This window comes from Dipodomys ordii, unplaced genomic scaffold, assembly GCF_000151885.1.
Source record: "Dipodomys ordii isolate 6190 unplaced genomic scaffold, Dord_2.0 Scaffold178, whole genome shotgun sequence".
NCBI classification, from domain to species: domain Eukaryota; kingdom Metazoa; phylum Chordata; class Mammalia; order Rodentia; family Heteromyidae; genus Dipodomys; species Dipodomys ordii.
The window spans coordinates 234,869-246,309 of NW_012267394.1; positions in this window are offsets into that span (position 1 = coordinate 234,869).

Genomic DNA, 11,441 nt, shown 5'->3' on the forward strand with positions numbered 1-11,441 from the left:
ATTCAGAGAAGGTTCTCAAGAAATCTTTAGCCCACTTATTTATTGGGCAGTTGTGTCTTTGAGGATTTGTTGTTGGGGGATTTAATTTTTTGAGTTCGAGGTATATTTTAGATATAAGACCCTTGTCTGTTGTATGGCTAGTGAAGATCTTCTCCCAATCTGTGGGCTTTCTATTGATCTTGCAAGCTATGTCCTTTGCCATGCAGAAACTCTGCAATTTCATGCAATCCCATTTGTCCAACCTTTCTTTGATTCGTTGTGTTTCTGGGTCTCTATTAAGAAAATTTGGGCCTGTGCCAAGGAGTCCTAGGGTTTCTCCTATTCCATCCTGTGATGTTTTCAGAGTGTCTGCTTTGGCTCTGAGGTCTTTGATCCATTTGGAGTTGATTGTGGTTCAGGGTGATATATAAGGATTTAGCTTTAGTTTTCTACCAGTAATTAACCAATTTTACCAGAACCATTTACTGAAGAGGCTGTCTTTCTTCTGTTCTATTTTTTTAGCTCCCTTATCGAAGATTAGATGGTTATATGTCCGTAGGTTCATTTCTGGGTCTTCAGTTTTATTCCATTGGTCCTGACATCTGTTCCTGTGCCAGTACCAAGCTGTTTTGATTACTATGGCTTTGTAGTAGAGTTTGAAATTTGGTATTGATATTCCTCCAGCACTGTTCTTTCGGTTAAGGATCGTTTTTGTTATTCAGGGTCTTTTATTATTCCATATGAATTTTTGGATTGCCTCTTCTATTTCCTTGAAGAATGAGGTTGGAATATTGTAAGTATTACATTGAATTTGTAGATAGCCTTGGAAAGTATTGCCATTTTCAGGATGTTGATCCTTCCAATCTAGGACCATGGGAGGTTTTGCCACTTTCTAAGTTCTGTTTTGATTTCCTTTTCAGACTTTTAAAGTTTTCATCATAGAGGCCCTTCACTTCTTTGGTTAATTCCTAGGTACTTTATTTTTTTGTGGGGCTAGTCAGTGTGGAGTTGCTTTCCTGATTTCAGCCACGCTTTTCTCATTGTTGGTATACCTAAAAGCCATTGATTTTTGAGGGTTAATTTTATACCTTGCTACTTTGCCAAAGTTTTGAATCAGGTTGAGGAATTTGTGATTGGAGTCCCTGGGATTCTTTAAATACAAAATCATGTCATCTGCAAAGAGAGAGAGTTTTACTTCATCTTTCCCTCTTTGTATCCCTTTTATGATTGCATCTTGTCTTATTGCTGTAGCTCGGCATTCTAATACTGCTCCTTGTCAGTTTCTTCTTGGTGTTGAGTAGAATCCATTCCCCCGATATGTCTGGTGCCTTTGTCCCAGACTTTCTGTGTTGTAGGCATGGTTGCTAGGCCTGCCACTGTTGCTGCCACAGCCGCAACCATGGCTGTTGGCAAATGCTCAGATCTGTCTCCTTGCGTGGATTTTCCCTCTTTGGCCAAACTCTCTGTACTGAGATGGCACATGGTGTAATTCTCTGGCTTAGGATTGTTCACTGAAACACTAAAACTGCTTTCTATGAGAGATCTTGTTTAGCCTCCAGCTTCTCCTCCGCCATCTTCCTGGAACTCCAAACTATTTTTTAAAAAGTATGTTTCAACAAAACATGATGATGATTAAAAATGCTAAAAGGCTGAAAATATAGTGTGGGTTAGAGAAAGATGAAAGTCTGAATTTCTATATCAAGAAAAAAATTGCATGATTAGGATTGACAGCAGATAATGTAATAGTGGGCAAGAAAAACACCAGATTCTGAAATAGAAATTTAGACAAACATACTGCTTTTAATATACTCTCAAATGGATTTACATATGGTGCATTATTATATGTGAAAAGAAAAATAAAGGATTCATTATTTGTTATTAATCAAAAAAATTCCTCTCTAATTTTCAAGAGAAATTATACTTTTATTCTTTTTTAAATTTTTTTTAAATTGTGAAAATACCGTACAGAGGAGTTACAATTACATTGGCAAGATAATGATTACATTTCTTATCAAGCATTGTTGCCTCCTCCTTTGTTTCTCCTTCCTATCCCTTCCCATCTCCCCACCACCACCCCTTCCCCCCCCGCCTCTGCATATCCCCTCCCCCTTGGTCAAAGTCAAGATATAACCCCTGCTTTCACTGTATTTTATGTTGGCTTAACTTTTATTCTTTTTCTGCTGCAATTTATTCTTTTTCTGACATGATTTCTAGGAATCCAAAAATGCTTGCTCTAAATTCATTAGTTGTAGAACAGGGATCAGTATATACTTCTTTTCAGTACCTTAGTTCCTGAGTTCCTAATTTTCTAAATAACAAAATATTCAATGGATCATTGCAATTAATGACTGTTAAGACCCCTTCTAGCCTTATACTAGATACATATATTATTCTCATAATGCCTAGGCTATACTTGTGAAGACTGGAGAAATAAAGTTTTCTCCTTCCATCTTAGAAATTTAATTGATCTTTAGAAGTTAAAAAGAAAGACTTTAACACAAAATGGCTGAAGGAGACTAAATTATATGGGTTTTTAAAAGTACTTGATTCCAAGCAACTTGTCCAGTAATACAATCTTGCTTGAAGTACTTAAGAGTATATATCCTCTAAGAAAAACAGAATTCATCACCATTAAGGAGTTTTGAGAGTAAAAATCGGGATACTGAATACAAAATGCTTATTATTGCAACCAAAGGATCAGGATGGGACCTTGTCAAATCTTAATAAAAATTCAAGTGCTTAAAATTGTTTTTTAACTGATGTAAGTAGTTGCTTAATACATAAGAACAATCTGTGGTAATTGAACACAATGTATTTTTGTTGAAAATAATTTCAACCCACGCAATTTTCACCTTCCAAGAATATGGCTGGAAGGCATTATTTACCATAGCTAAGATACAAAACTAACCAAGAGGCCTCTCAGTATATGAATGGAGCATGAAAATATGTTGTGTGTGTGTGTGTGTGTGTGTGTGTGTGTGTAAAATGAAAAAAAGCTCTTGTGTCCATATCTTGGGGTTCATTTTGCTTAGCATCATCTTATACGGTCATATGTACATAGCTTTTGACCTTTTCTGTTTGTCTGGTAAGATTATCCTAGACATACAGTAGTTACTGAAAATAAAGGAAACCATATCTCCTTTGTTTCTTTGAGTCTGGCTTACTTCACTTAATAAAATTTTCCAAGTCTTTCCATTTCTTCACAAATGGGGCAGTGCATTCTATCTGGTGGAGGCATAGAATTCAATTACACACACACACATACACACACACACACACACACACACACACACACACACATACACACACCACATTTTCTTGAACCATTCATCTACTGAGGGACATCTGGGTTGGTTCCGTATGTTAGATATGGTGAATAGTGCTTCGAAAAACATGTTGCTGTTATTTTTAATATACAAAGTTTTCTTTTTCTTTTGTGTTTTCCCCTTAAGGTTTATCGCCTGTTGAACTGTATTTGATTCTGGTACCTTGGGTATTGTATATATGTTTATCTCAATCATGGAAGGGAAGGGGAACAAAAACTGTTGAGACAAAGGACAAAGGGGGAACCAATGAAACAGCGAAACTCAAAACACTATGTTGGAAATCATTTGTAAAACTTTGGTGGGGGATGGGAGGAGGGAAAGAGGAAGAAAAATGAGGGAGGGGTAACAATTTCAACAAGAAATGTACTCACTACGTTACTTATATAACTGTAATCCCTCTGTACATCACCTTGACAATAAAATTAAAGAATATGGCTGAAAATTGTCATTTTAATGTTCTGTTTGAGGAGAAAGATAAATTATGAATGTAGAATTATTTTTTGCTGTGATATGATAAATTTTAGGGGTTATCATTGTTTATATTTTAGTATATAGCAATGCACTGCAATAATTTGTTCCAAATGCTATCTAGATATAAGTATACTCTGTGCTGAAAGGGCCATCAACCCTCAGACATCTAGCTATTATTTTCTTAAGAATTACCCTAGCTGTAAACAGTGATTGAGCTACAGTTCTGTAATATGTCTTAGAACTGAGAAATAAAAAAGGTTGATCATCCTTATTGTGCGTAACTATTTCAAGAATATTCTTTGTCATCTTCATTCTCTTCATATTAATTCTCGACTTGATGGAGAGACTTCATGGATCAACTCAGTAAAATAGGCAAATAGGAAAACAAATATTTGTAAAACTTAACATGCATAACCACATGAAGTGAATGTCCTTGCTCTATAAATTACCCAGAATATGGTATCCTGTTACAGCACTAGAAAATGGACTAAGATAGTAAAGAACTAAAACAGACTTTGTGTAATACAATCCTTATATTTTTGAGTAGGAAAAGAGAAAGCCAATAAATACATATGTAAGAGTAGCAGGTTTAAATCAAGAATTAGACAACAAAGTTCCCTTGTCTAGGCTAATATGGAGTGATATGGAGATCTGAAATTCAGAGCCAACAGAGATCATCCGTAGGAATCTCATGCTGTAGTCTGGTGAGTGTCAAAGGAAATGAAAAGACTAATTAATAAACTACTTTGTTAAATGGCAATTACTTTGTAGAACAACTTAAAGATAATAAGCAAAAATATAAACCTAGAAAAATAAAGCATTCAGAAAAGCAGTGTCAAAAAATGGCACAGGACCTGATGCTTGCTTGATATTTTAACTAAAAGTTGCACAATAGTGTATATAAAGATTCTATAAAATTAACAAATATCTAAGATCCCAGTTCCCAAACAAATTTCTACAAGATTCCTACATCATTGATTTTACTTGCATATTTCATCCCTTGCCTTCTTTCAGTTGTAACAATTCTCTTGTAAATTTCATGTTTCTTGTTCTCTTGCTTTTAAATTTTGTTTTTAGCTAGTCATTAGCAGCTTTCAACTGTTATCCTAGCTACTTAGGAGGCTGAGATCAGAGGACTGTAGTATGAATCAACCTGAGGCATAAAAGTCTGAAAGACACCATTGTAAAAATAAGAAGCCAACACACACACACACACACACACACACACACACACACACACACATGAATAAAGGCATAGTTCAAGTGGAAGAACACCATAAGAGTTATTAAGTCAAGTGAGCTCAAAGTCCTGAGTTTAAAAACCTGGTACTAGCAAAAGAGAAAGTGAAACAATTTTTAATCACACACACACACACACACACACACACATATGTGTGTGTGTGTGTGTGTGTGTGTGTGTATAGCAGCATATTGGCTGTTTTGTTTGTTTTTACCTATTTAAAATGAAATCATGATAAGTTTATGATAGATAAATAGACAGATGATATAAGCTAGATAGAAAGAGTCCTGTGACTTATATTTCTACCTTTCCTAAGATTTATCATTTTGAGTATGAAATTTGTAGTTTTTTAGGGCTGCACAATTTTTTTTCAATAAATAAAATTTGCATTCTGTTATATTCTCTTTATTTGTATATCCTTCCATTATTGATGTAAACAATGCTAGAAATACTTCTTATTTAATTCTCCAGGGAACATGTATAAGAATGTCTTTAACTCTTACTTGTAAAAACTGGAAATATTACTTCATAGAATATGCAGACATTTAACTTTAAAAACAATATGAAATTGTTTTTCAAGATGATGGTCAAATTTACTTTTCTCTCAGCATATTCAAAGTATTCATAGTGGTCCTCAAACTCATTAACATTTTGTATTGATAATCCTAAAGCTAATATACTTTTTTATGACAAGGTTTTACTATGTACCCCCAGGCTGGTCCCAAGCTCATATCCTCCTGCCTCAACCTAACAAATATCGAGCTGTAGACATACACCACTATGCTTGGGAATCCATATTTTTTCAAATGTATAAAATATTATATCATGGTTCTCTTAATTTATATTAATCTGATTAGTAATAAAATAGCTACTTTTTATGATTTTTAATAACATTTTATTTCACCTATTATAAATTTTGTGCAGTGATTCTCAACTATTTTAGCTATTGAGATTCAGCTATTACTTTGATTTCAATAATTTCAATGTAGATACTAATCATATTGTATTATAAGTATCTGTTTCCAAGTTCAGGCTTGCTATTTAACTCAGCAATTAACAGAAAGTGCTCATATTTAATATGGCCTAACATAACTTATTTTTTTATGATTAGTATTTTCTGTATCTTTAAATGAAATCTCTACACTGAGCTTATGAAATACTTTCCTATATCCTAAAAATTTGGTTCATTACTTTAAAAGGAGTCAAGAAGGAATTAATATAGGAAAAAATAGAAAAGGTATAATGATTAAATATTTTCTTCTGACTGATTGTTGTATCAGAAAGTTTGTACAAAGTTTTTCATTCTTTACACGTAATATTTCTGTTTAACCCCTGATTTCCCATATGATAAACCTGAAGTGATGAATATAATCTGAAGAGTAGTTAGAATTGACTTCTCTTTATTTATTGCTAATGTAAAGGTGATATACAGAGGTGGTAACAGTTATATAGTCACAGAACAAGTATATTTGTTTTTGAATAGTATTACCCTTTCGCTCTCTTTCTCCCAGTTTTCCCTCCTGTCTCCCTCACAAGTTGTATAGCTCATTTTGAACATAGTGTCTAGATAATATCATTGCTACATTTGTTTATCCTTCATCACACCACTTCTGTGATCCCACTTATCCTCTCCAAAACGGATAAGCTTACAAACAAGAGAAATGGTACAGAAAACAAAAATAGTAACAAGAGAAAAACAAAACAAAAACAAAAAACACCTTTTTGTCCACTTCAGTAAGTATCATTTTATATAGTCATATGCACATAGCTACTGAGCTTTTATGTTCCTCTCCTAAGAATATCCTCCTTTGGTCTCACTGTGTGAATGTCTAGAGTCTTGTATAAGTTTTCATGCCCAAGCATATTTTTTGTCTTTCATCATCCAGTGTGTTCATTTGTAGATTTATAGGCACATTCTCGTTATAACAAATGAGGGAAACCATGCAACCTATATTAGACTAGACTTCTTAGATGCCATGAACCATGAATGATTGAGCTGTGTCTCGTCTTCTGGTTTTATGGATATATATCACTACCTACACTACTCAATTGCTAGGTCCTGAAATCCCTAGAATTATAGGTTTCACATACAAATAGACATTTTTATACAGATTAAAGCCATTTGTATGTAAACGACGTTTTCCATCGTGTGCCAAGTTTGTTATACTAATATATGTGTATAACGAAAAAGAAATGACTACATGGTAATAGAGAATAACAATTGAAATAACAATGATATATCCTCTGAGTTCTAGAAACATAAAAAAGTTAATGTTTAGAAAGCAGAAAAATGGAAACAATTCCTTTTATATCTATGTAATTCAAAAGGTACTGCAATTATTTCCTTCAATAAGAAGTACTGCTGTAAATATGCTTAGATACTTATCTCCTAGACCAAGGTGATGGCATGCCTCAAAATGATCTGGTGTCCAAAGAGGTAACCTCAAACTCTAGGAACTCATAAGCATCTCTTCTGGAATATTATGTGAATTTGAATTCTATCAGCTATAAATGTGTTCAGAATATAAAGTTGGATGAAATAATTGCTTTCTCCCAAAAGGAACTTACATGTTTTATTTCTATTTCTCCTCACATGCCTACTTGGCCTAGAAGCAAGAGAATACTTTGAGATCTAAATATGTGACTTTGTGCTTGCTTACTAACATCAATGAATCATTTTAATAAACTCAACCTTCTACTGATTCCAAAATACTCTCAAGCTTCAGACACATAAGAATTAAAAATACACGTATTAGTCAGATCATTATATCTATTCAGTTCTCTTACTATGAGGTCATCTGATGAATTCCTGACGCTATAATTTGGTACATTTCAACAGAATTACTAGTGGTTATTTTATAATTCTGACATTTCCATCCATACCAAGGTATAAGTTATTGAGAATTCATGCCTCATAAAGAGAAATATGGTGGCAGCTTCTTTGGAATGACTGTAAGAGAAGACCATCTTCAGTCAAAAGGCATGACATAGAATTTAAGGTTTTGGAAACTCAGTTTTTACCAGTTAACTATGCTTCAAAATAATCCACCTCATCTCCTGCTATTCAGTATAATTGCCATGCCATACTCTTCAGAGACTCAGTATATTATAGACTTGTAACAACTCTTTTGATTCCCAGGCTTGTGATTAGCCTGTATCAGCTAACCATAAAACCATCTTTTACCTTCCACAGGTAGTAATTCAGATAGTAAAATCCCACAAGAGTAAGATAGTGACAACATAGATGTTTCTTTTTTTTATTTTTTCTTCTTTTTTGTCTGTATGGGATTGAACTCTGGACCTGTGTGCTGTCCCTCAGCTCTTCAGCTAAAGGTGAGGACTCTATGACTTGAGCCACAGAGCCACTTCTGGTGGTTTATTGGAGATAAGAGCTTCACAGATTTTCTTGCCCAGGCTGGCTTTGAACCATGATCCTCAGAACTCAGCCTCCTGAGTAGCTAGGATTACAGGCGTGAGACAACGGCGCTGGGCCACATAGATGTTTCTTTAGGATACCCTTAAATTATTCTATTTGACAAGTAATATTTAAACCTTAAAATGTTCCTGTAATAGAGAAGTGATATAGTGATTATATAATTTTACACTGAGGAATTTTATTGTAGTTTCTAAATCTTTTCAATTGTACACAATTTTATCTTATTCTTATAACAACCTGATGCTATGTACAACTGGTTTCATGTCCCTCAATTAAACAGATGAAAAACTTACACCAAGAGGAAAATGACTTGCTTAGAAAGAAAAGTTTTGATAAAGTTTTGATAGCTGAGCCAAACTTAACCCAGATAATTGTCATACTTCAATAACATAGGATAATTCCAGTATATCAAAGTTGTCCCAACATTTGCTCTGAGCTTTAGCAGAATGAAAAAAAGTCCAGTAAGACCACATGTAATCTACAACTTGTAACTCTACCTCAATCAGAGGAACTCTGTTTTTATTTAACTTTATAAATATTTGAGCACTGCATAATATTTCTAACAAAAATTGTTATGACATAAAAAGTAAAATATAAAAAGATTTATATATCACTGAAAATGATTCTTTCCACTTCTCACACTTATAAATCAAGTAGTAATATGAAATAATCCTATTCCTTACTGCTGAGTCTAAACAAACTACATATAGAATATTTACCTTCAGGGAATCTGGTACTATCTAATTGATACAAGGCTCTGAAATAACAAATATAAATTGCAAATTGTTTCCCACCTTCGCACTTATCATTGGGACCTGGGATGGACCCTTCCTTTCTGTTGAACATGAAAACTTCAGCCATTTTAGGTTTTATGTTCCAAGGGCCACACTAACAGCCCCCTCACTTTAATCTCAGTTTTTCATCTTGAGAGTTATCCTTCAGCATCCCTTTTCCCCAAAGGGAGTCTCTAACCTGAAGACGACTTTTAGATGGTCTTCCCAGCTTCCATAGCTGCATAAGCCAATTCTGTAATAAATCTCCTTTTGTATGTCTATATGCAGAGTATATGAGTTCTTTCGCTCTGGAAAACCCTAGTTAATATATTTATTAAAGTAAAATTTCTTATAAATCCAAGCATAAATCTTCTACAACTAGACAAGAAATGAAAACCTATGTTCACAAATTAACTAGTATAAAAATAGTATTATACCTAATACATAAAAATATTATATATATATATATATATATATTGACAAATAACAGCCACAGATTTAGTGGCCTAAAAACATATTTATTGACAGATTTGGTGGGTCAGGGACCTAAACATACATTAGTGGGTCCTCTGCTTGCGGTTTGGAATCACAATTTCATCTGGGACACATTTTTTCACTTTGAAGCTCAATTAGGAAAGACTCCAATTCACGTCTTATTCAAGTTTTAGGAAGTAACAGTGTCCTATGGTTGTGGATGTGGAGCAGAAGGATGAAGTTTCTTTTTCTTTGCTTTGCTTTATCTTTTTCTTTTTTTCTTTCATTTCTCCCCTTTTATTTCTTTCGTTTTCTTCCTTTCTGTTCTAGGTATCACAAGCTAGACAAGCAAACTATCCCTTGAGCCACAAGTCCGGTCCTAAAGAAATCATGAGAATGACATATTATCGCTTTGTGAACCTATTGGTTACAATCATGTAGCAGATGCTCTCTACACATAAGAAAAGGGAGCAATAAAGCAAATGTACAGCAGGTGATGGAGACCAAAGTGGAAATTTCCCTATGCTCTATTGACCAAAATGTTTATTGAAGCTTTGTTTATAATGGAAAAAACTCTGGGGAGCATTAGGAATAAGAAAAGTAATGACTATGGCATACATATACAAAGAAATACTATCAGTAATGAAACAATTCACTATTGATAAATGTCAAAAGTATGGATAAAAATAAAATCCATCTATTCATGAAACACCCTTAAAAAGATTATATGTATTTTTTTGATTATATGTATTATTACATCTATGTATAAATCTAAAACAGAAAAAAATTATAGTGGTGGAAAAATAAACAGATGTGTTTGTCCTTAGAGGATAGGGTGAGATCCGTAGGCTATACGGGAAATTTCTGGAATATTTTATAAACCAATAGTCTATAAATTAATGTTGGTGTATGCTTGTAATCTCAGTTATGCGGGAGACATGGATGAGAAGACCGTTATCCCCTGCTGGCTCCAGTCAATTCCAAGAACTAGTAGGTACCAGTGATTCACACTTGTACTCCAAATGCACAGAAAGCTGAGACAAAACAATCTCCGTTCAAAGCAGACAAATTCTTGATACTCTTATTTCCAGTTAACCATAAAAAAGCATGAAGTGGACGCATGGCTAGCTCAAGGCTATAAATCATGAGAGGAAAAAAAAAACTGAGCAAGAGCAAAAGGCTATAAGTCGAAGTCCTAGCACCAACATTAAAGAAAAATGAGAGTCTGCTCTAAAAAGTAAAACCCAAAAGGGCTGGAAGTGTTCCTCAAATGGTAGAGAACTTGCCTAAAAATTTGGCTTATGTTTTTTTTTAATTTAATTTAATTTTATTTGTGAACATACTGTACAGAGGGGTTACAATTACATGGGCAGGATAATGCGAACATTTCTTACAAGCATTGCAGCCTACTCCTTTGTTTACACTTCACATCCCTTCTCAGCCTCCACCCTCCCCCCCCAATCCCAATCCTTCTCCTTCCCCCCTCCTCCCGACCCCCTCCCCACCCGGCACCGACATTGTAAAGCTCCTTTTCGACATGACAACATATACTTTTCATTGTTGCAACAGGTCCACCTGTATCCTTAAACAACTGGTTTTTCCCCATCTCCTCCACAAGTTAAACTGAAATCAAATATAGGGAAAGCAGGGGTGAAAGCAGGGGTTATACTGTGGGGGAGGGACATACAAAGCAACAAAGAGATAATCTTATAAATGTATTAGAAACACATGCATGAAAGAAA